Source organism: Triticum aestivum, chromosome 4B, assembly GCF_018294505.1.
Source record: "Triticum aestivum cultivar Chinese Spring chromosome 4B, IWGSC CS RefSeq v2.1, whole genome shotgun sequence".
Taxonomy (NCBI): Eukaryota; Viridiplantae; Streptophyta; class Magnoliopsida; order Poales; family Poaceae; genus Triticum; species Triticum aestivum.
The window spans coordinates 397,899,088-397,926,179 of record NC_057804.1 but is presented as its reverse complement, the minus strand read 5'-3'; positions in this window follow the sequence as shown (position 1 = coordinate 397,926,179).

The following is a 27,092-nucleotide window of genomic DNA, read 5'->3' as shown; positions in this document are numbered from 1 at the left end:
CAGGAAGTGGCGGAGTCATCACTGTGCCTTGTGAAGAGAGAGACGTTGTGTGTTCACCGGAATGTGCCTTCCAAGCCGCATCAATTGAAGACCCAGATCACAGGAACAGGAGGCCTCCCGAGGCTGCTCCTAAGAAGAAGAATACATCGCCTGGCCCGACCCCTCGGGAGGCAGGCCCCTCAGGGTCCGCACCCGTTCAGGGGGCACCGCCTTTTGTCGCATAGGAAGGCGCGCCTGGCGCCCTCCTCGAGCAGGGCTCGGGGGCTCTCCTCTGGAGGGCCATCGACTTTGCTAAGATTACGAGAGAGGCACTCGGGAACCACTTGGAGGCGTGCTTCAACGCACGTTTCCCTCAAGAGGAAGCAAGGCAAGGAGGGCCGAACCCTCAGGAATTCATCAGCGAGATCATTCAGGAGTTGCAGGAGTCAAGAGTCATGAGTGGCAGCCGCCGCTTGCCCACCGTAGCTCCCCATCCAGGCGAGGATGGTGGACTGTGCGTCTGCATCGACATACCATGACTCAACCGAGCCGCCTCTTAGGAGTGCCTCTGGCCCTCCCGCGTGGGGCGCTGCGAAGGCCCACCTCACAGCTATGTTCGCATGCCTTACGGCCTGCCGAACGCAGCTGCGGCGCGCCAGTGCCTCATGAGGAGCATCTTAGAGGCTCAGGCGGTCAGGCCCACCGCAGTCCTAGCGGAGATGGAGATGGTCCACGAGGAGCCGCCAGCACCTCCGGAGCCTCCCGAGGCTCCTGGGCCTGGGGGCTCGTGAAGATTGTCTCCCGCAGCGCACGTCGTCCGCTACTTCAGCATCCCTCCAGCTTCAGCATCATCAGGTGACATCCTTTGAGTTTCATTTTCAGCTAGGAGCGCCCCCAGGGCTGCATCATTCCCAGGCCGCGTGGGTCCGTCCCTGTGGCATGTATCCCCTTTAGTTCATGTTTTCAGCTTGCTTTATTGGGGGCGCCCCTCGGGCTGCATTATCCCCAAAGTCGCTCGGGCCCAACCCAGCGGTGATCGTTTCTTTCTACGCCTATCTAAATGGATTTGCTTCTTCATGGCTAACGTGCTTGACCTAATCGCCCGCTCGATTGACACCAACTGATGGAGCTGCTCCCTCACGGCACGACGCTTGCGCATGGGTCCGTCCCTGCAACGTCGACAAAACTGGACGGTTGAGCTCTGGCCGCGGCAACCTCCGCGGCGTCTCCTTCGCCGTTGTCCACATGAACCGCTTGCACGTTAAAGGGGGGGTACCTGAGCATCGCGACTCATGGGATCTTACCGGCTCTCCAGCCCTCACCCTTTGGCCTTGTCCACGGCATTGCGACCTGGCATACCAGCGACGGCTGAGCCCCGCTCGAGGGCCGGGACCTGAGGACGTAGAGCACGAAGGGGAGCAAAGACAAGAGGGAAGAGGCACGTGGGGGACCTCTCTAGGCAACTCCTCGGCTGCCAATGCACGGGCCCGGCGCCGCGCCAGGGAGCGGTTTTCTGACCCTCGAGATAAGTCATCCTCCGGAATCACTAGCTGTCACAGTGCCGACCATGCACCCAATGCAGTTCCATTTTTGGCGACATCGCACTCCTTTCTCACCAAGTGATGGCTGCTTGAGCGCTAAAGGGGACCTCCTGAGCATCGCGACTCAGGGGATCTTACTAGACCCAGGGCCGCTCACCTCCTGGCCTTGACCACGGCATTGCGACCTGGCATACCAGCAACGGCTGAAGCCTGCCTTGGGACCGGGACCTGTCAGCGCAGAGCGTCAAGTCCTCGTGAGGTTCGAAAGGAGGAACTAAGCTAAGACGGGACGAGCACCCCTCACCACTTCATGATAAGGATCATATTAACAAATGGGACTGCAAGCACCTTACAAACCCCCGCGGGGTGTGTTCTTCGATTCCTCGCAGGGAACAAAAGGAGCAAATCCTAAAGGGTGATAACTACGCGCGCCTCCGCGAGAGACGCCATCATCAACAGTGGGCCGTCAGCCACCGGCGCCAACCCCATACAGATCAATGGCGACGGCGGCCCGACGAGCCCGCCCTGCTCCGGGTGCAAGCTCGGGGGCTCGTAGCTGTCGTCGCTCGTCTCTGGGGTCGCGAGGAGCTCGGCGGAGTTGCTGGATCCTCCGACACCCCCGCTGCCTGAGGAGCTGCTGGGGAAGCGGTTGATGAGCCTAGCCCTCGCCGCAGTAGGACCCCGGTCGCCTTTCTTAGGGCAACACTCCAGCCGGCGTCCCTCCGCGTCGAAGACCTTGAAGAACATCAGGGAGGCGCCATCGTACTCGAGGTGGATTGCGAGGGCGCCACCATCGTGCCGACCCGGACCCGGGCGATCTTGCCCCAGCCATGGGTCAGGTAGACCCTGCCCGGAGCGACGACCTCAACCTCCGCTTCGGTCGCAGGGGCACTACAGCCAGCATGCTGCAGCCAAAACTCGATGGGCCCCCTCGGCGGGATCTCGAAGGCGAAGGAAGGAGGGAGGTGAATCCAGGACCGAGGAGGCATGGTGGCGTGAAGTACGAGCTCGCGAGCAGAGCCCATGGCGTGAACTCCAGGAGGAACGACACGCACCACCGTGATCCGCCCGCGGCGACGGTGCCTCTGGCGATGCTGCTCGGCGCCGGCATCTTCAGGGCCCTTGATCCGGGCGTACAAGGGTAGAGGGAATCTCGGCGGCGGCCGCTCGAACCATGGCCTCGACACCTCCTGCCAAGCACCTCCTTCCCCATGGCAAGAGACGAGCCGTTTCGTCGGAGGGAGCGAGACATGACTCTCTCGGGGGGCCTTCCCTTTCTCTCTGGCAGAAAACCGACGGATCGGTGCCATTGGCGAAGGGAGGAGCAAGGGCGAAGAGGAAGATGAAGAGTAGCGGGAAGAGATGGATTTGAAGGGCTCGCGCCGTTCTGTACATATAGTCGAGGGAGGCCAACCGTTGACCTCCACGATCACAGGTAATCATCACCCGTTTTGCATGCAGGGACTTGTCAAATCGTGCAGTTGCCGAGGCGTCGTGGGGGAGCCAGGACGCCCACATCCAATCAACCTCCACGCGGCGCCCAAGGCCGTAGGCTATTGGGGCCCGCGGCGCTTCGCACTTGCCTCTTCACTTCTCTACTAAGCCAAGTCCAGGCGCGCCTTGGGCCCGGGGGCTACTGTCGGTGTTTTGGGAACGGGGGTACCCAGACTTGCCTGCCTGCGGCCTGCGGCGTGGCACAAGGAGTGGCCCAGTACGGCCCATATTCATCAACACATGCTCAAGACCCTCGCGAGGGGCCAAGCCTTGCGGGGCGGACGACAGGAGGCTTCCTCAGGCACGGCCTCGTCAGGCTGGCTCACGAGGAGGCGGAGAGATCAAGACGGGGTACCTCACGAGGTGCCCGTGACGCAAGCCATGACGACCAAGGCCAGACGGGCGCCAGGCGGGCGCCAGGCGGGCGCCAGCCTGCGCAGAGTCCTTGTTTCCCCTTTGGTGCAAAGGGGGCAAGCGCAGGCAAGGGTATCAAGCAAAGGCAACCATTTCGGTGCAACAAGACCAAGACCAGCAGGACGGCAGAACGGAGGTCATCGTGGAGCCCAAGCCAGCGTCATCGTCAGGGCCTTTGGCAGGCGAGGACCAACTTTAGTAAGGATAAGTGTACTAGATGTTCCCCTTCAAAATGGCCAATTTTTGGCGCCCTTCCCGCTCAATATTTGGGAAGAGGCACGGGGCCTTCGCCTATAAATAGGACTAGCCACCCACAGGGTAGGGCATCTGGACCCGATCAGATCGACACCCAAGACAGAGAGAGAGAGAGAGAGAGAGGCGACTGAACTCCCCTAGCAGTTCATCGCACCCACCAAGAACAGACCCTCGCGAGGCTGTTCTTCCCTTGTACTATTCCTCATCAGCCCCAGAGGCAATCCACACACCACAAACTGGAGTAGGGTATTACACCACAATGGTGGCCTGAACTAGTATAAATCTTGTGTCCCTTGTGTTGTTCTTCGTGTAGTTTAGATCCTAGCAAGGCGGTGAAACATGGGTAGGCTGAGGGTGTGATCTCCGCACGCACCCTAGTGTTCGAACCTCAAGGGTCTGCCGGAACCCGAAATTCGACAGTCATATTTGTTGTCAATATTCTTTTAGGGTGGACCACCCTATTTCAAAATACTAGAACCGTATACATGAGTGAATAGTATTTCTCTATGTGATCTCTTCCATGGGCAACGAACGTTGCATTGTATAGAAAGAAAGTGTCATTTCCAGCTTTTACATAGGCTTTGGTCTTTTACATGGAATACAATTTGCCTACTTGATTTATGTCGCACTACCAACACTCCATCCTTGAAGCTAAACATTATGCCACTCATAATTCCTTAGTTTATTTGTTCAAATACGAATTTGATATGATTCTAATGTTCCTACTTCAGTTTTGAAATGTGTGTCTGCCTTTTATAGAGACATAAGGGGTTTGTATTTCTGTGTATGGTCTGGTCAGCACGGTTGGGGGCTGAACTTTGCATATGCAGGGGTTTATAGGGAGACACTCTTCGAGTTGAATCCGCAATGCATTCCATAGATAATCTGACTACTTTTTATGTTTTCATGAATCTCAGATTCTGAATAGCATCATAATGATTATGAGCTTGCGCGCATGAAAAGAATAAAGCAGAACAATTCCATGGTTGTCAAACTTGGCAATAAGGGACTAAAATCAAGTTTGGATGCAATGCAATGCAAACGCTCTCCACCTACAGATTCATGCTCAGAATATGATCCTAACAGTGATTCTGAGCTAGAGGGAGACCTAAGTCAATGTAGCTCCCTAGTGGAGGAGTCCGAGGCAGATGCCCTATCTTATTCACCCATCAAGGTGCTTGCTCTTACTTTCCAAGGTTATAGTGGTCGCACATATCTTGCAACTGATGCTTTGCATTGCTTCTACTTTGTTGCACTGCCATTAGCTTAGTTTACACATCGTGTATGTGAATACGCCCTGCCTATCCATTTTCAGTACATATTCCATCTGTCATCATACCATATTTATCCATTCAAATGTTGTTCTTGTGTATCAGACGTTCAAAAGGAAGAGGGCGTTTGCTGATCAGGGAGGAGCACAAGCAAAGTATTTGGAAAAGGTAGTGGCACCTGATAAATCAAATAGCCCATTAGGTGTAGTTGCAATATCACCTGACCCACAAAACACCCCAACTCTAGCAGACTCTGGACCTACTACACTAGTCATTTCAGATGCCCCAACTCAGCAGACCCCAACTACAGCAAACAGTATGATGATGCCAGTTGACATAGCACCAGCTCTATGATGCAAAACCCCCATTCTAGCAAGAGTACACCAAATCCAGTTGCCAAATCCCTTTTCGAACCAGAGAGAGCCCCAATTGTAGCAAATAGGACCCCTGTTCCATTTCTTCCCAGTTTAGAAGATGAAGCTTATATTGTTGTCAGGAACTTTGTGCGCATATTTCCTTCATGGAAATATTATACTGCAGACACAGAACAATTTCCAGTCTTCCTCCACAACTTACGCATAAGTAATGTACTAATGTTATTCATGGTAATTACTGTATATGTTTCTGCTAACAGAAGACACAAGATTTCATTCTTTTAAATAGGTGAGGACCAAACTGGATTGTGAAGACGAGCAAGGGTTGGTTGCACTTTTCAAGCACTCGTTGATGAAGTATCGTTCCTACCTGAGGCAAGCGCACTTCGATGGCAAGCCTCTAAACGAATTTTCTGTAAAGTCTCTAGTGCTACATTTATCCGACGGTGACTGGAATAATCTTGTTACATATTGGTCTCGTCTGCAGCGTAAGGTACTATCTATGATATCACATAACAATTTGAACTACATTTCTGCATTTACCTTAATGTCTCACTTGTACGAAAACTGTTAGCAGAAGAACATTCATTCTCAAGGGACCATAGAATCTCACAACTATATTGCACACTGCATTGCTCTTGTGAGTACCTCTTGCCCTGTATGACCATACTTACTTCCATAGTTGTTTGATTATGTAGCATCACTGCACATGTTAGCCTCGTTATCATCCATTTGGTGGACATTATAAGATCCGTATGGACTCTTACATAAATTTAGAATCAACCCAATGCTTTTGAAGAGGTTTAGCTCTGCAGTCCTCTTGTAAGGACTGAACATCGTCTATCATTGTACTTACATTAACAGCTACTCCCTCTGTCCCATAATATAAGAATGTTTTGTTCAGTACACCAGTGTTCAAAACACTCTTGTATTATGGGAAGAGGGATTGGTTCATTGTGTAGCATTCTGCATCTTATCTCCCTCGCCCACCATTTACTAAAAAAGATCAGATCTATATTTAATCTTACGAAAAAGTAGAATACACAGACAATGCTAGTGCAGAAGTGTAGCCCATTGCTCTTGTCAGTACATTTTGTCCTGTAACGCTTGTACTTCTAGGGATTGGTAGTTGATTATGTAGCATCAATATGCATCTTATCTTCATTATCCTCAATCCCTTCCAATATTATCATATCTATAATTACTCTCTACAAAATGCAGAGTATAGGCAATGCTTATGAAGAAGATTCTGTGCTGAAATTCTTGAGTTATCCTTCCCTTGACATGGAGAAGGGCATTATAAAGCTGGTGTTAACTATTAATGTAAGTCAATCCTTCTAAAGCCTTTATCCTCAATTGCTGTTTAATTTGCTCATACTCCCTATCATTCACTGCTGTTTAGTTTGCTGTTTTTATCAAAATGCATGTTCCCAAGAACCGCAAGTTCTAAGTTTTACTTGTAAAACCAATTTCCTTATTCATACCATGCGCATTACTCAATACTCCCTATATGTATGCTTATTTTTGTGGATCTATAATCCACTGTGTGGTGAAGCAGCCCAGGTTTGCACCTTGTCATCTCCTGTTTTATCTTACTGATGTGGCTGATTATATGAACAACATGCCATGCACATTAACCAAAATAGATACAATGATTGTCTTCGCCCTTAATCTATGCTTGTTATGTTGACATGGTAATCCAGTAGTGTGGTGAAGCTCCCCGCATTATGAACAATGCCAAATTATGCTACTGATATTTTGAACTTACTCTTTATTTTCTAATTTGAAATTGGATGGAATTGACAGCACATTTATCATCTTTGTTATACATGTGCAAAACCCGTCATCTCTCTGCTTGTTTCAAGGTGATATGCCTGATGGCATGCACAAGTCTGCTGAAGGCTGTGAGACAAACCCAACATATATTGCAGCAAAGAAGGCAAAACATCTTGAAGATAGCGAGACAACCCCAAAGTCTTGTCTTGATGTAGTGTTCAAGTTACTTGAGACTAGCAGTCAGACAAGCTCACAAAAATTGCTGTCTGAATCAGTTCGACTTCTTCAGTCCCAAGTTCTAGCAGAAAGGCATTCTGCAACTCAACTTCGACTTGAAGTCCTATCTCTAAGAAAGGTTGCGGAGAACACCAATGAGAACCTCATTGCTAAAAAGCTACACCTGGAAGCTATGACCGACATGCTAGGGTGGTCTCACAGCCTTGCTCAGCAGCTTGTGCAATAGTTCCTGTGCAAGGCTAACCTTTCTTGAACTGTCTTGGAAGTGGTCTCAGTTCAATATTATTTTGTTACGCTGCAATTGTGCCCAGTTTTTGTAATCTGCTTCTTCGTTGCGCTTTATGATCACTGGTGGCAAACTTTGATGCCCAATGGATGTAATATACCATAAATCCTTTATTGTATAGTGTAGGTTTATTCTTAGCTACTATGTCGTAATTTCTTTATTGTATAGAGTAGGTTTGTTCTTAATTCCTACTAGTTACTGCCATCATTCGCTATCTGAAAAAAATCTGATGTAGTCGACCAGGCCAAAACATTCGCCTCTAACGGGCCTGGTTTTTAGTGGACCACAATTGGGCCGGCCTGCATATTTCTTGGGCCCGAATGATTGTGGCCCTCACACTTTGCGCCCGGCCCACAACTTACTCTGGCCTATATTCGGCCCAAATTTTAGTTGGGCCTTTTGTGGACCCAACGCTTAGTTTGGCCCAGGTAGCGTTGGGCCATTAACAGGCTAAATATTCTACTGTCCTGTTACGGCCCAGATGAAACCATGGGCCTTTAGTAGGCCAAAATGCATGTTGGGCCTCAATTTTCACTAGTCGTCGACGGGCCTTCAGCAGGCTGAATGTAGAGCGGGCCTTTTTGGGCCCAGTTACATGACGGGCCTTTACCAGGCCGAAACATATCTCAGGCCTTAGTTGGCCCACTGATATCATGGGCCTTTAAGAGGCCGAAAGCTTAGTACAGGCATCAACGGGCTGAATTATACGACATGCCTTTAACACGCCCAAAGTCACGTTGGGCTGAACTGTTGCCACCTTTATCACGGGCCGTTAGTGGGCCGGATGTCGTGTCAGACCATATATGGCCCATAGGCAGCACGGGCCATTCCCAGGCCGAAAGACACACTGTGCTGAAATGGGCCCATGTCTACATCGGGCCTCTAACACGCCGAAAGTCACTGGGCTATAATTGGGCCCAAATATTCCATGAACAATTAACGGGCCAGATCTGGCTTTGGGCCATAAATGGGCCTTTATTAAATAGGCCGTTATTGGGCTGGCCCACTAGTACCTGAGTAAGTACTACGGGCCTTTGACTGGGCCAGCCTTTTTAACCTATATGGGCCTATGTTGGGCCCTGCCATGTGTCGACGTATCATAGGCATATCTCCTCCAATGGACGGGCGACATCTGGCCCACTGACGAGCTGACACGTGTTTCCTCCAGCCAATCAGAATTTTACACTTGGAAATTTCCCATTAGTCCGGGCTATTAACGGGATATCGGATCCAAAACCGGACCCGGTAGCTTAATGATGTTCCGTTATGGTGGATGCCATGTGTCGGTCACCCTTGACGAAAGCACTTCTGTGACGCGTGATTTATCGTCATGGAAGTGGACACTTCCATGATGATAATTTTGGTAATGTCATGGAATACTTCTACGACAGCACATGTATGACTATCTTGATTCTGTCATAAAATCGTCATGGATGTACATGCATGACAGAAAACGTGACCTACTGTGACAAACACGTATCATCATGGAAGTGTATTTTTTTGGTAGTGCAGGCTCCTACACCTTCCTCGCCGTCACCCCCAGCCGAGTCACCCGAGCACACAATTGCTAGGGGGGACACGTCCGAGGAGGAAGCTACACAGACTCCGATCCACGAGCCTCGGGTCGATGGGCCTTAGGCCCACGAGACTCCGGTCCACGAGCCTCGAGTCGACGGGCCTTCGACCCACGAGACTTCGGGCCAGGACACTTGGGCCCATGTGACCCCGGACCAGGCCATGTCCCAGGAGATGTCCAGATGGGGTACCTGGCAAGATCCACCTGAGGGCCGAGTGGACATGCTGATGGTGACATGCATCAATTTTCCAATAGCAGCGAGGGCGAGGTGGTTCAGGGGGGCACCGTCTACCAGCGAGGTAGTACACGGCTCCCGTCCCTGCTGGCGACCCGCGAGCAAAGGTGGATGATTTAGCCTAATGGGCAAAGGTAAATGCATTTACTCTTTTGTTACTTTTGCCATCATGTTTCTTCAAATATCTAATGCGTTGGCCTTGTCATACTACAGGGGTTGGGACCACGCGCAGGATGTCTGCAGGCCCAACCAAGTCCTTTGTGTGATTTGCCGATAAAACTTCCCAGGGTTTTGTCATGTTCACCCGTGAGGGTCAGCTTCTAGAGCTAGGATTGAGCTGGGAGCACTACTTGGCTGCCCCGGCCCTGCCGGAGGAGATGATCGATGGTGTCTTGTCCCACAGGAGGGCCGACCTGGTGATCAGAATGTTTTGGGTAATTTCTCCTTTACACAATTAAAGTTATTCGAATAAGCTTAATCATTGTACTACTCAATGTTGTCTCGTTTGATTGCAGACCTTCTATAGGTGTGAGGAGGGATACGAGGAGGCATGTGCATGGGTTATTGATGTCGAGTGCAGGCGCCTACTACAAAACTTACGGCACGAGGCTTGGGTGCAGGCTGTTCAAGACTACTTAGCCTCGCGTGGTGTTCGGAAGCCCAAGAAGAAGTGCCACAGAAAGTTTCTGAAGAAGGAGGGGTACATGACGGTAATTGCCTATATTCTTAAGGCCTTGTTCTTAGTTCTGTTGATTTGATTCGTAGGCATAGCGCTCAAGTTTCACTTTACTAACTTAGGTTCCCCCGAGATGGTGTGCGGATAAGATGGATTGTTGGGAGGCGTTGGTGGATGAGTGGTGCTCAGACGCATGGCTAGCCGTCCACAACAATGCCAAGGACAAGCGTGCCCAAATGAGAGGTGTGCCACACCATCAAGGCAGTGCCAACTTATATCAATATGGGCGGGACTGGGTATGTGGTTTGCTTCATTATTCATGCAATTCATTCTGTCATGCTAGCTTGAGCCCTTTAATTACTAATACTATGTTCCTCTCTTTTAGGCGGGATACAATATGGCACCGGCCAGAGTTGTTCGACCTCTATGCCATGGCCCATACTGCCCCGTACAAGAAGGCCAAAGCATTCTCTGCGTCTGACCTCGGTCATCTAGAGAACTTCACCAACATCTCCTCCCACAACAAACTCGTGAGGTACAGAGATGAGGGGAAGGCGAGGAAAGGGAGGACTTAAACCCGATCGGGCAGTTTGATCCGTAGCTGGTGAGAATATCTGGTGGCGAGAGGTCCCATGGCTCGATAGCCATTGGAGATGGACTTATACATTGTCCTCGCACTCTCCCGCAGATCAAGGCGCGCCGACCAAGCTCAGATCCTGAGATAAGGCCTCATCCACAGCCAATCGAGCTCGCCTCCGAGGCTAGTTATACATACTCATATTTCTTTCAAGCATTATATTGTGTGTGAAGCCATCGATGATTACAATGCTACGAGGAGTGGTGTTGTAGGCTGCTCTTCAGAGTGAGAGAGATAGAACCCAAGCGCTTCTGGTAGAGAGGGACCGACAGGCGGAGGAGAAGCAACAGGAGATGGAGGAGAAGACGACAAGGTTAATGGAGGAGAGGGCACTGGATGACATGCAGAACCAGGCCATGTACGAGCTCCTCGTGGTCAGTTTCTTCTGCATATTAGCCAAATCATGCATGTAATGTCCGTTTCATTACTAGCTAATATGACTGACTCGTCAAAACAAATATCCAGTCTGTGTGCCAGAAGGCCGGTCAGACCCCTCCGCCGATGCCATAGATTGCTCCGAGGACCATAGTGAGTTTAATTTGAATGGTCATTAGTTACTAGTATTAACATTTGAGTGTCGTCATGCTAATGAGACATTGCAAATGATCTTTGGTGCAGCGTACCTCCAGACAAGCATCACACGATCCTTCTCCAGTTGGTGGTACAGGCACGAGCAACGCTGGTGCTTCACCTCCGTGATGATGATAAGTTTTCTCCAGTGTTTTGCTTAACAAATGCATAATAACCTAGACTTAGCTTTATTTCCTCCAAAATGCTTACCATAATGACAATAGTAAATTGTATAGGTGCACTAGTTCGACGAAGAGATGGTGATACAAGTGTAGTAATGATAGTAGATATTGATTTTTTTTAATAGGAACAATAAAAAACAGCAAGGTACCAATTGATAAAACGGAGCACAAATAGTATTGCAATGCTTGAAAATGAGGCCTAGGGTCCGTACTTTCACTAGTGTAATCTCTCAGCAATGCTAATCTAATTGGATCATATAACCATCCCTCAACATGCGATGAAGAATCACTCCAAAGTTCTTATCTAGTGGAAAACATAAGAAGAAATTGTTTGTAGTGAAACCACCTCAAAGCTATTCTTTCCGATCAATCTATCCTAGAGTTTGTACTAAAATAACACCAAGTTATTATTTCCGATCGATCTAACCAAGAGTTCGTACTAAAATAACACCATATGATACACATCAACCAACTCTAATGTCACCTAGATACTCCAATGTCACCGCGAGTATCCGTGAGTTGATTATGCGATATGCATCAAACAATTTTAGATTCATAATACTCAATCCAACACAAAGAACCTCAAAGAGTGTCCCAAGATTTCTTCCGGAGAGACAAGGACGAAAACATGCATCAACCCTATGCATAGATCATCGCAATGTCACCTCGGGAATCTGCAAGTTGAGTGCCAAAACATATAATAAGTGAATAAATATAATACCCCATTCTCACCACGGGTATTCATATGCAAGACATATATCAAGTGCTCTCAAATCCATAAAAGTATTCAATCTGATAAAACGAACTCTCAAAGGGAAAACTCAATTCATCACAACAAGATAGAGAGAGGAAAACACCATATTATCCAACTATATTAACAAAGCCCGCGATACATCAAGATCATGACATCTCAAGAACACGAGTGAGAGAGAGAGAGAGATTAAACACATATCTACTAGTACAAACCCTCACCCCTGAGGGTCGACTACTCCCTCCTCATCATGGTGGCCGCCAGGATGATGAAAATGGCCACAGGTGATGATTTCCCCCTCCGTCGGAGTGCCGAAACGGGGCCTAGATTGGTTTTTCGTGGCTATAGAGGCTTGCAGTGGCGGAAATTCTAATCTAGGGTTGCCCCAAGGGTTTTGGAATATTTGATGATTTATAGGGCGAAGAGGCGGTGTAGGAGGCCACCGAGGTGGGCACAACCCACCTGGGCGCGCCTGGGCCCCTAGGCGCGCCCTGGAGGGTTGTGCACCCCTCGAGACTCCCCTCTGGCACTTCTTTGGCCCATTGTATGTCTTCTGGTCTAAAACAATCTTCAAAAAGCTTCACTGCGTTTGGACGTTTGGTATTGATTTTCTGCAATGTAAAAAACAAGCAAAAATAGCAACTGGCACTAGGCACTATGTCAATAGGTAGTCCCATAAAATGGTGTAAAGTTGCTATAAAATGATTGTAAAACATCCAAGAATGATAATATAACAGCATGAATACTTCATAAATTAGAGATACGTTGGAGACGTATCAACATCCTCAAGCTTAATTCCTACTTGTCCTTGAGTAGGTAAATGATAAAAGAAATAATTTATGAAGTGTGAACGCTAGTAAAGTGCACAAGTTTGATCAATGATAATTTCTATCACTTTTCCTAGCATCATAAGAGCAATTCTTTCTCATAAAACTTCTCATGTTAAAGTAGCAATTGAAAATAGATTTTTTGATGTGGAATGCTACCTATCATATTTATCATATACTCTTTTCTTTTGTAGCATGGACATTTGGACTTGAATGATTCAAAGCAATAGTCTTTAATTTGACATGAGGACATCAATACGCAAGCATATCAACAAGCAACCATGTCAAAATATTAACACTAAAGAAACCTATCCTTAGCCCACCATGCTCAATCATTGATCCATTCATGAAACACACTTGCGTATTAGCTACATTTAATGCTCGAGTACGATCATAGTGCCCCTTAGTTGGTGCTTTATAAGAGAAGATGGAGACTCAAATAAAAAATAAAAAAATAAAAAAATAAAAATTGCATAAAGTAAATAGATAGGCCCTTCGCAGAGGGAAGTAGGGATTTGTTGAGGTGCCAAAATTCAAAGCTTAAATTGAGAGATAAAAATATTTTTGGAGGCATACTTTCCCGTCAATGAAAACGACCGAGTAGTTCCCAATACTTTTCGTGCTAGATATATCATAGGCGGTTCCCAAACAGAAAATAAAGTTTATTTCCTTTTCCACCATACTTTCACATTCCACGGCTAGATGTATCCATAGGTACGTCCATACCAACACTTTCCAAGGAATTATTATTTGACAACATAAAGTAAATTCATTTTTCATTTTGGGACTAGGCATCCCTAATACCTTTGCCGTACCCTCATGCAATGACAAGTGAATAAACACTCATCTTGAGAATAACACATCTAGCATGGAAAAAATTGGCCACCCCCTCCTGCTTCATGAGCGGTACAAGCACACAAAAGGGAAAATTTATTTTGAAAATTAGAGATGGCGCATGAAAATTTGCTTAGAACAGCACGGAAATACCGCATATAGGTAGGTATGGTGGACTCATGTGGCAAAACTGGGTTTAGGGATTTTGGATGCACAAGTAGTATTCCCACTTAGTACAAATGGAGGCTAGCAAATAGATTGAGGAGCAACCAACCAAGAAATGAAAATTCTCATGAACGAGCATTAAGCATAACTAACACCGAATAATGCACCACAAGTAGGATGCAATTTCATTCCATAACTATTGACTTTCATGCTTGCATAGGGAATCACAAACCTTAACACCAATATTCTTACTAAAGCACAATTACTCACTAACATGACTCACATATTATTATCCCAATGTCACAAAACCATTGCAAGGAATCAACCGTATCATATCCAATGATCTACATGAAAGTTTTATTATATCCTTCTTGAATATCCATCACTTTGGGACCAATCTATATATTACCATTGCTACTAGAAAACTCTCAAGAAAATTAAGTGAAGCACAAGAGCATAAGTATTTCTTCAAAATTTTCCACTCTCAAAATAATCTAAGTGAAGCATGAGAGTAAATGACAAACTACTCCAAAAAGATATAAGTGAAGATCAAGTGAGTAGTTAAGTAAATAGGTAGCTAATTGTAGACTCTCTCTTATTTCTAAACTTTCAGATCTGACTATTTTATTAAAATAACAAGCAAAAACAAAATAAAACGACAGTCTAAGAATAGCACACAGCATGTGAAGAAGCAAAAACTTAGGCTCAACCGATACTAACGATAAATGTTGATGAAGAAAGGTGGGATGCCTACCGGGCATCCCCAAGCTTAGATGCTTGAGACTTCTTGGAATATTAACATGGGATGCCTTGGGCATCCCCAAGCTTAATCTCTTGTGTCTTATTCATTCCTCTGATATCATGGTTTCCTAAATCTCAAAAACTTCATCACACAAAACACAACAAGAACTCGTGAGATAAGTTAGTATAAATCAATGCAATAACCTTATAATTCTCTACTGTAGCAAATCACTAAAATTATTATTGAACATTGCACACTAAATGCCTCTGCATATTTAATACTCCTATCCTCAAATAGAATCATTAAACGAGCAAACATATGCAAGCAATGCAAACATAGCAGCAATCTATCAAACATAACAGTCTGTAAAGAGTGCAATATTCATCATACTTCCCTAACTCCAAACATTCTGAAAATTACCACACTATAGAAAATTTATTATAGCTTACTATGCAAAAAAGTTTCAACATTTTATCACAATCTGACTTTTCTAGTGAATTTTTGCAACAACAATAAACTTTCTGTTTTGAAACAACAACTCATATACTTGCAAAATAAGCATGGCAAAAGGCTATACTTGACATTTTTATTGAAGTAAAAGATGAAAAACATCACTATAGATATCAGCAAGCAAATCAAAACAAAATAAAATGACGCTCCAAGCAAAACTAGTATCATGTGACGAATGAAAAACCCCAAGTAAGATTACCGATAATGTTGGAGACGACAGAGGGGATGCCTTCCGGGGCATCCCCAAGCTTAGTTGCTTTGATATTCCTTGAATATTAACTTGGGGTGCCTTGGGCATCCCCAAGCTTAGGGTCTTGTCACTCCTTATTATCCCCATATTGATATCTCACCCAAAACTTGAAAACTTCAATCACATAAAACTTAATGGAACTTCATGAGATAGTTTAGTATGATAAAGACAAAGCATCCAATTTGGTACTGTCAAATACAAGATTCATAATTGTTCTCACACAATGCCTATTGTACCATATCATTTACACATTTTATATTGAGCAATATAAGTGATAGAAACTAGGAAACAAACAAACTATGCATTGAAAACAGAATCTTTCAAAAACAGAACAGTCTGTAATGATCTGGAAAACAACCATACTTCTGCTACTCCAAAAATTCTGAAAATTTAGGACATCATAGGGAATTTGTATATGTATCACCTGTAAAACAATCAGATCAAAAACATGTTCCAGTGAATTTTGAAAATTCCTGGACTAAGCGCAAAAGTTTCTGTTTTTGCACAGATTCAAGTCAACTATCATTCACACTATCCAAAATGCTTTACTTGGTACTTTATCAAAACAAAAGCTATAAAATATGATTAATGCAGAAGCATAATCATGTGAACACACAAAAACAGTAGGTAAAAGTGGGTTGTATCCCAACAAGCACTTTTCTTTAAGGTCTTTTAGCTAGGCATGATGATTTCAATGATGCTCACATAAAAGATAAGCGTTGAAACATAACACGAGCATCATGAATCACATGGCAAGCACATTTAAGTCTAACCCACTTCCTATGCATAGGGATTTTGTGAGCAAACAATTCCATTGGAACAAGAATCAACTAGCATAGGAAGGCAAAATAAGCAAAACTTCAAGATTTGCAACACATAGAGAGGAAACTTGATATTATTGCAATTCCTACAAGCATAAGTTCCTCCCTCATAATAATTTTCAGTAGCATCATGAATTAATTCAACAATATAGCTATCACATAAAGCATTCTTTTCATGATACATCAGCATAGAAATTTTGTTACTCTCCACATAAGCAAATTTATTCTCATCAATAGTAGTGGGAGCAAACTCAACAAAATAGCTATCACGTGATACTTGATTGGCATAATCATATTGAGAATTAAAATTATGATGATAAGTTTCACGGTTATCATTATTATTTATAGCATACATGTCATAACCATAATCATCATAGATATCAACTTTGTTCTAATAGTCAATTGAAACCTCTTCCAAAATAGTGGATTCATCACTAAATAAAGTCATGACCTCTCCAAATGCACTTTCATCAATATTGTGAAAAGATTCAACACCCTCAAAAATAGTGGGATCATTACCTAGAGTTGACACTCTTCCAAACCCACATTCATCATTGTAATCATCATAACTAGGAGGCATGCTACCATTATAGCAAATTTGCACATCAAAACTTGAGGGAATAAAAATATCATCTTCATCAAACATAGCATCCCCAAGCTTATGGCTTTGCATATCACTAGAATCATGGATATTCAAAGAATTTATACTGACAACATTACAATCATGCTCATCATTCAAAGATGCTTTGTCAAACATTTTATAGAATTCTTCTTCCAACTGAGCACAATTTTCCTTTCCATCATTTTTACAGAAGACATTATAAAGATGAATAATATGATGCAACCTCAATTCCATTTTTTGTAGTTTTCATTTATAAACCAAACTAGTGATAAAACAAGAAGCTAAAAGATTCGATTGCAAGATCTACAGATATACCTTCATGCACTCACCTCCCCGGCAACGGCGCCAAAAAAGAGCTTGATGTGTACTATGCAACTTTATTCTTGTAGACTCGTGTTGGGACTCAAAGCGCAGAGTTTTGTAGGATAGTAGCAGTTTTCTCTCAAGTGGATGACCTAAGGTTTATCAATCCGTGGGAGGCGTAGGATGATGATGGTATCTCTCAAATAACCCTGCAACCAAACAATAAAAAAGTCTCTTGTGTCCCCAACACACCAAATACAATGGTAAATTTTATAGGTGCACTAGTTCGGCGAAGAGATGGTGATACAAGTGTAGCGATGATAGTAGATATTGATTTTTGTAATAGGAATAATAAAAAACAGCAAGGTAGAAATTGATAAAACGGAGCACAAACGGTATTGCAATGCTTGAAAATGAGGCCTAGGGTCCGTACTTTCGCTAGTGCAATCTCTCAACAATGCTAATCTAATTGGATCATATAACCATCCCTCAACGTGCAATGAAGAACCACTCCAAAGTTCTTATCTAGTGGAGAACATAAGAAGAAATTTTTTGTAGGGTACGAAACCACCTCAAAGGTATTCTTTATGATCAATCTATCCTAGAGTTTGTACTAAAATAACACCAAGTTATTCTTTTCGATCGATCTAACCAAGAGTTCATACTAAAATAACACCATATGATGCACATCAACCAACTCTAATGTTACATAGATACTCCAATGTCACCGCGAGTATCCGTGGGTTGATTATGCGATTATGCATCAAACAATTTCAGATTCATAATACTCGATCGAACACAAAGAACCTCAAAGAGTGCCCCAAGATTTCTACCAGAGAGACAAGGACGAAAACGTGCATCAACACCTATGCATAGATTACCCCAATGTCACCTTGGGAATCCGCAAGTTGGGTGCCAAAACATATATCAAGTGAATCAATACAATACCCCATTGTCACCACTGGTATTCATATGCAAGACATGTATCAAGTGCTCTCAAATCCATAAAAGTATTCAATCTGATAAAACAAAATCTGAAAGGGAAAACTCAATTCATCACAACAAGATAGAGAGGGGAAAACACCATATGATCCAACTATATTAACAAAGCCCATGATACATCAAGATCATGACATCTCAAGAACACGAGAGAGAGAGAGAGACAGAGAGAGATTAAACACATAGCTACTAGTACAAACCCTCGGCCCCGAGGGTGGACTACTCCCTCCTCTTCATGGTGGCCGCCGGGATGATGAAGATGGCCACCGCTGATGATTTCCGCCTCCGGCGAAGTGCCGGAATGGGTCTAGATTGGTTTTTTGTGGCTATAGAGGCTTGCGGTGGCGGAACTTATGATCTAGGGTTACCCCAAGGATTTTTGGAATATTTGATGATTTATATGGCGAAGAGGCGGTGCGGGAGGCCACCAAGGTGGGCACAACCCACCTGGGCGCGCCTGGGCCCCCAGGTGCACCCTGGTGGGGTGTGCCCCCCTCGGGGCTCCCCTCTGGCACTTCTTTGGCCCACGGGATGTCTTCTGGTCCAAAAAAATCTCCAAAAAAGTTTTGTTGCATTTAGACTCTATTTGGCATTGATTTTTTGTAATGTAAAAACAAGCAAAAAACAGCAATTGGCACTGGGCCCTATGTCAATAGGTTAGCCCCAAAAATGATAAAAAGTTGCTATAAAATGATTGTAAAACATCAAAGAATGATAATATAACAACATCAATACTTCATAAATTATAGATATGTTGGAGACGTATCAGCCAGTGCTTCAGTATTAAGCTCCAGGAGACCTTCGATGTTGAAACGACACGAAACGACGATATGTGTTTTTTCGTAATTAAGCACGACTTCTGCTTCTTCAATGTGTAATTTCCGTCTTTTACAATTCAACTAGCTTATCCCATGCCATGCAAGACGCTATGTCTTGGAGAAGCTGGATTTTGAAGATCATGAAAATATGGAGACCAAGATAGTTCACCTAAGGACCCATCATGGTTATGATTTTGCTGTAAATCTATAGAATTCTGAGAGTGTTCCCATTTTTGTTGCCAAAATTGGGAAGCACTTTGCAATACGTATGATTTTCATGAGGGTATGCTTGTCACATTGGATCTTGGTGATCCTGACATCGATGAAGAGAATATGGACATTTGGTTCCTTGTTGATACGCTTCCAATTCTATCGCTATGTGAGTTTCTCAAACATATTTATTAAGTAATTTATATTGTTTATTTCAAAACAGTTGACAGCTTATTTCCATTAATAATTTATTTTCATTCTTCAAAAATTGTACGGAAGATGGTAGACAGAACCTACTACACCGATGGCGCAAAATCAACTTATCAGGAAAAAGATCATCTTATCTCATTTATTATTGATGTTGAGAATTACAATATCAATTATCAAACTCCTGCACATTATGGTCAATACGTGCCACTAGTGCACGTGTTGAACTACGGTAACATCTATGGAGATGGCATGGTAAGATTTTTTTACTATTACGACATCCTTGCATCTTTTGCATAAATTCTTCTAAAGCTAAACTACATTGCTAACTACGACATTATTACTATGTTTTTCAACAGAAAATCCCGAAGGATTATGTTCCTCATCTGATGTTTCCGAAAGGTTGCCTTGATGTTATTAGCTTACGCCCAGGTCATCCTAGGCTTCACTATTGTTGAGGGAGTCCTGGACTATGGGGTCCTCGGGGAGCCGGCCTATGTGACATGGTCCGTACTGATGGGCCGTGAAGATACGAGATAGAAGGCCTTCTCCCGTGTCTGGATGGGAGTCTCCTTTGCGTGGATGGTAAGCTTGGCGTCCGGATGTATAGTTTCCTTCCTTTGTAAACCGACTTTGTACATCCCTAGGCCCCTCCGGTGTCTATATAAACCGGAGGGTTTAGTCCTTAGAGGCGATCATAATCATACAGGCTAGACATCTAGGGTTTAGACATTACGATCTCGAGGTAGATCAACACTTGTAACCCCTATACTCATCAAAGCCAATCAAGCAGGAAGTAGGGTATTACCTCCATCAAGAGGGCCCGAACCTGGGAAAACATTGTGTCCCCTGCCTCATGTTACCTTTGATCCTTAGACGCACAGTTCGAGACCCCCTACCCGAGATCTGTCGGTTTTGACACCGACATTGGTGCTTTCATTGAGAGTTCCACTGTGTTATCGCCAGAAGGCTCGATGGCTCCATCGATCATCTACAACAATACCGCCCTGAGGGGGACTTTTCTCCCTGGCCAAATTTTCAAATTCGGCGGCTTCGCACTGCGTGCCAACTCGATTGGCCATCTGGAGTAGATCGGCAGCTACGCTCCTGGTCATCAGATCAGCTTTGGAAATCTGAACTATGTCGCTGATATCCGTGGAGACTTGATCTTACAAGGGTTCGCGGCCTCGACCATAGCCCTAGCCTTAGATCCGGAGCGCGTCACCAAGTCCGAAGACGGGAGTTTAGAGCCCGCCGGACTCTCTGTAGCTATATAGCCTCACACCAGAAAACCGGATGAGATCGCATCTCCGACATGCCCGGAGTTACGTCAGGCTCCCTCTTTCACCATGAAGCCGAACTCCCCTCCGGGCACTAGCTCCAGACTCTCGAGGTCCGCGTCATGTGAGCTCGGCCAGGGAACTTCTATCCCGCCCGACTCTACGGACTCTCGCTTCCCCGTCCAAACGTCGCTCTTAAACGAGGCCCGGGACCTAATTCGATCTCTCGCCATTGCAGAAGAATCATTGTCGAACTACATCAGCCCATGCTAGGGGCTGAGAGCAGGGAATTTCACGTCCCACCCACCACCCACTTCATAGCCACTATCGAGGACTTAACCGACATGCTCGACTACGCTTCCGAAGACATCGACGACATGGACGACGATGCCGGAGAAGAGCAAAGCCAGAACCCGCCGTTTACAGGACGCTGGAAGGGTACATGGTGGACACACAAAGAGGATGACCATGATGGTGGGAGGGATCCAGTCGAGGACAAGCCTCTCGTGGCACCACCAAAGCATCGACGTCAGCGGCGCCGCTTGAAATCGCGTCGCAAAAAAGACAACAATACCGGCACCGGAGACAACAATACTCTAGAGAATGCCGAAGACCAAGAAGCCCCTATAGAACCAACATCCGAGCATGATGATTGGGAGGATGGGCAAGTCTACCCCAATGATCCTATCGGGAATGAGGGCGCGGAGGATAGTAACTACCTACCTATCTCCGAAGAGGACGAGAGCCTCGGCAATGAAGATTTGTAGCGACCAGACCTCAAACAGTCTGATCTCTGTGCTCAGTGTCATCCCTGGATCAGTAATGCTGACACCACATAGTACTTGGAGGATTTATAACAGAGTAGCAATCACAAACTTATTACATCGAATGTCTCAAAAGAGAACTTATTGAAATAAATATGGCTTAAGGCCATCTGAAATCGATAACAGCGGAAGGCTTGGAAGATAAGTGAGTCCATCAACTCCAACGGCATCACTGAGTATAGAACCACGACCTAAAAGCATCTTACTCGTCGTCTGAAAAGTCTGCAACATGAAACGTTGCAGCCCAAAAACGGGTCAGCACATGGAATATGCTGGCAATGTAACACATAGAGAATAACAATGGAATAAGCTATACTACATGCATATATGGCTGGTGGAAAAACTCTATGGTTATAGTTTTGCATAAAGCCAATTTTTCCCTACTGCAAAGGAATAAATTTATTTAACTATCATGGTGGTTGTTAAACATTGAGAATGGTTGACAGCATTCTCAATCCCAATTAAAAGTACTCATTAAACCCAACAATATTAAATTAGAAGTAACATGATGAGATTCACATGATATCCAGGTACTAGATACTCAAGACATCCATAACCGGGGACACGGCTAACCATGATTAGTTTATACACTCTGCAAAGGTTTGCGCACTTTTCCCCACATGACTCGATCGCCTCCGCTTGATTTCTTGCACTACATGGTGTTTGAGAAACGGATGACCGAGACATAGTCTTTCAGAAGCACTTGCACCTTACAGAAGGGGTAGACCGTACCAACCTACATCCCCTACATCTGCTAGTCCACCCCGTAAGAGTTCACACAACTTAGTCAACTATGCTAGAACCCATAATAGCATGTGGCTGCACACGGAAGTTTCTAGTTTGAATAATCTCATGATCCCTTTGAGCCTGGGTGGCGGTTCGAAGAAATACAGGCAAGTCCTGATAGAAACCAGGTGCCTCAATCCACCCAGATGTGTGTTTAAGTTGCCACCTTAAATAAACCATTAATTAACAATCTCACATCTGTCATGGAAATTCACTCACCCAATCCACGTCTACTACCATAGCATGGCATAATAAGCAAACGTAGAAGTAACTCCCAAAGGTTTGATAATAAAACAGGTAATAGGTGCTACCTCGTCTACTTCCCATCCCACAATTTAATTAGATCCTAATCATGCAATGTTTGAGGATTGATCTAATGCATAAAACTGGGTAGTAGAAAAAGTATGATCAAAGTATTACTTGCCTTGCTGATGATCCGCGAAACCTAGAGACTCGAAGTAACAGGCGGCGCACTCCGGGTATTCTATCGCAGACAAACAAACAAGCATACAATAAGTACTCATCTAATGCGTAAAACTCGAATAAAAGATCTAACCAGAATGTTCAACTTAAAAACTCCGGTTTGCAACAAGAATCAAAGCAAACAAAGCAACGAAAGTCAAACGGCGAAAGAAAACAGCTTTGTTTTACTAATCTAGATCTAAGTCAAATTTTACAAAAGCGAAAACTTGTTTAAGTAGGTTATTCGGAAAGAGGGTTTTGAGACGAAACTCCAGGCGCTTGAATCACCTGATTCCGATAAACGAGCGAAAAGTTATACTAAAACGAAAATCGGATCAGGAATCACGATCAGAAAAATCGCGGATTAAATCCGAGAAAAAGAAAAACGACGAACGAGTCAGCGAACGAACGTTCGTTAACTAAACTAATCTGACGAATACGTTCGTTTAAACGAACGAACGAGCGAACGCTCGCTAATTAAACTAAACCGAAAATAAAAACCGATCTAACAAAAAACCGAAAAAAAACCGAAGAAAAACCCGCTCGGTTTTTATAAAAAAAACGGCGGCACGCGGATCGAGGCGGCGGCGAACCTCGGCGGCAGCGGCGGCAAAGTCCGGCGGGGCTCCGACGGCGGCGGCGGCAGATCTGGCGGCGACGGCGTTAGGATTAGGGTTTGGCGCGGGTGTGGGCCGGCGACGGCTGGCGGGCTGGCGGGGCGGGGCGGCTGGGCCTGGGGGTGCCGGGGCGGCGCTATATATATTGCCCCCCGAGCGGAGTCCCGCTCGGGCACGGCCCACAGGCGGTTCGCGTTTTTTTTTAAATAATTCCGCGCAGAAGAACAATAAAAAGAAATACTAAACAGACTCCAAAAATCCCGAAATAAATTTTCCCCGGCTCCTAAAATCAAGCCAGACAAGATGAACATTTATTTGGGGCCTAAATGCAATTTTGAAAAACACGCATTTTTCCTAAATTCAAATAAAAGGCGAAAAACTCCAAAATAAATCTTATTTGATTTTTTTATTAAATCTTCATTATTTCCTTATTTTGGGAAAGTCATTTTATTCCCTCTCTGAAATTTTTGGTAGTATAAATAATTGAAGATAAAATAAATAAAATCAATGATCCTATTTTCAAAATTTGAGAAAACCCCAAATAAGAAAATAACGAAATCCCCAACTCTCTCCGCGGGTCCTTGAGTTGCGTAGAATTTCTAGGATCAAGCCAACAATGCAACAAAATATGATATGCAATGATGATCTATGTATAACATTCCAAATTGAAAATTTGGGATGTTACAAACCTACCCCCCTTAAGATGAATCTCGCCCTCGAGATTCGGGTTGGCTAGCAAATAGGTGAGGGTGGTCCTTGAGTAGATCTTCCTCTCGCTCCCAGGTGGCTTCCTCCTCGATGTGGTGGCTCCACTGAACCTTGCAAAACTTGATAACCTTACTGCGGGTAACTCGGCTGGCATACTCCAGAATCTTAACCGGTTTCTCCTCATAGGTCAAATCTTCTTTCAACTGAATCGCTTCTAGTGGCACAGTATCTCTCAGTGGTATATCATCCATCTCATCGTGACACTTCTTCAACTGTGAAACATGGAACACATCGTGAACTCCTGACAATCCCTCAGGTAATTCCAACTTGTATGCTACTTCTCCCATGCGTTCCAAAACTTTGTATGGCCCCACAAAACGTGGCGCTAACTTTCCTTTAACTCCAAAACGCTTAACTCCTCGAAGCGGAGATACTCGAAGATAAACTCTGTCTTCGACTTCATATTCTGTCCCCTTGCGTTTTGAATCCGCATAGCTTTTCTGCCTTGACTGAGCTACCTTGAGCCTGTCGCGAATCAACTTCACTTTCTGTTCAGACTCCTTAATCAAATCCGGTCCAAACGACTGGCGGTCTCCAACCTCATCCCACAACAATGAGGTTCTGCACCTCCTTCCGTACAAGGCTTCGAAAGGGGCCATCTTCAAACTGGATTGATAACTGTTGTTGTAAGAAAACTCCGCATATGGCAAGTTGTCATCCCAACTTGATCCATAATCCAAAACACAAGCTCTAAGCATATCCTCCAAAATCTGATTGACGCTCTCGGTCTGTCCATCTGTCTATGGATGGAAAGCTGTGCTAAATTCCAGCCTGGTTCCCAATGTTTCGTGCAACTTCTTCCAGAACTTCGAGGTGAATTGGGTTCCTCTATCTGATACGATACTCCTCGGAACTCCATGCAAACATACAATCCTTGTCATGTATATCTTAGCCAATTTGGCACTGCTATAGGTAGTCTTTACTGGGCTGAAATGAGCTACCTTCGGTTAACGATCGACTACAACCCAAATCGAGTCATAGCCTGAACGAGTCCTGGGCAATCCTGTGATGAAATCTATGCCTAGTTTGTCCCACTTCTATTCGGGTATAGGCAATGGCTGCAACAATCTTGCTGGCTTCTGATGTTCTGCCTTCACCCTCTGACATACATCACAAACTGCTACATACTCTGCAATATCCTTCTTCATTCCGGTTCACCAGAAAGTTTCCTTCAAATCCAAATATATCTTGGTATTTCCGAGGTGAATCGAATATGGTGAGTCATGTGCCTCTTGCAGAATCAACTTCCTGATCTCCGGTTATTGGGCACATAAACACGGTCCTCAAACCATAAGGTATCGTGCTCATCCTCATGAAAACCTTTGGCCTTTCCTTTGCTCATCTGTTCCTTAATGGAAGCAACTTCCTTATCTGCCTTTTGAGCTTCTCTGATTTTATCCATCAAAGTAGACTGAATCTCCAATGCTGCTACATAGCCTCTCAGAACTATTTCCAAACATAGATAGCATGGCATAATAAGCAAACGTAGAAGTAACTCCCAAAGGTTTGATAATAAAACAGGTAATAGGTGCTACCTCGTCTACTTCCCATCCCACAATTTAATTAGATCCTAATCATGCAATGTTTGAGGATTAACCTAATGCATAAAACTGGGTAGTAGAAAAAGTATGATCAAAGTATTACTTGCCTTGCTGATGATCCGCGAAACCTAGAGACTCGAAGTAACAGGCGGCGCACTCCGGGTATTCTATCGCAGACAAACAAACAAGCATACAATAAGTACTCATCTAATGCGTAAAACTCGAATAAAAGATCTAACCAGAATGTTCAACTTAAGAACTCCGGTTTGCAACAAGAATCAAAGCAAACAAAGCAACGAAAGTCAAACGGCGAAAGAAAACAGCTTTGTTTTACTAATCTAGATCTAAGTCAAATTTTACAAAAGCGAAAACTTGTTTAAGTAGGTTATTCGGAAAGAGGGTTTTGAGACGAAACTCCAGGCGCTTGAATCACCTGATTCCGATAAACGAGCGAAAAGTTATACTAAAACGAAAATCGGATCAGGAATCACGATCAGAAAAATCGCGGATTAAATCCGAGAAAAAGAAAAACGACGAACGAGTCAGCGAACGAACGTTCGTTAACTAAACTAATCTGACGAATACGTTCGTTTAAAACGAACGAACGAGCGAACGCTCGCTAATTAAACTAAACCGAAAATAAAAACCGATCTAACAAAAAACCGAAAAAAACCGAAGAAAAACCCGCTCGGTTTTTATAAAAAAAACGGCGGCATGCGGATCGAGGCGGCGGCGAACCTCGGCAGCAGCGGCGGCAAAGTCCGGCGGGGCTCCGGCGGCGGCGGCGGCAGATCTGGCGGCGACGGCGTTAGGATTAGGGTTTGGCGCGGCTGTGGGCCGGCGACGGCTGGCGGGCTGGCGGGGCGGGGCGGCTGGGCCTGGGGGTGCCGGGGCGGCGCTATATATATTGCCCCCCGAGCGGAGTCCCGCTCGGGCACGGCCCACAGGCGGTTCGCGTTTTTTTTAAAATAATTCCGCGCAGAAGAACAATAAAAAGAAATACTAAACAGACTCCAAAAATCCCGAAATAAATTTTCCCCGGCTCCTAAAATCAAGCCAGACAAGATGAACATTTATTTGGGGCCTAAATGCAATTTTGAAAAACGCGCATTTTTCCTAAATTCAAATAAAAGGCGAAAAACTCCAAAATAAATCTTATTTGATTTTTTTATTAAATCTTCATTATTTCCTTATTTTGGGAAAGTCATTTTATTCCCTCTCTGAAATTTTTGGTAGTATAAATAATTGAAGA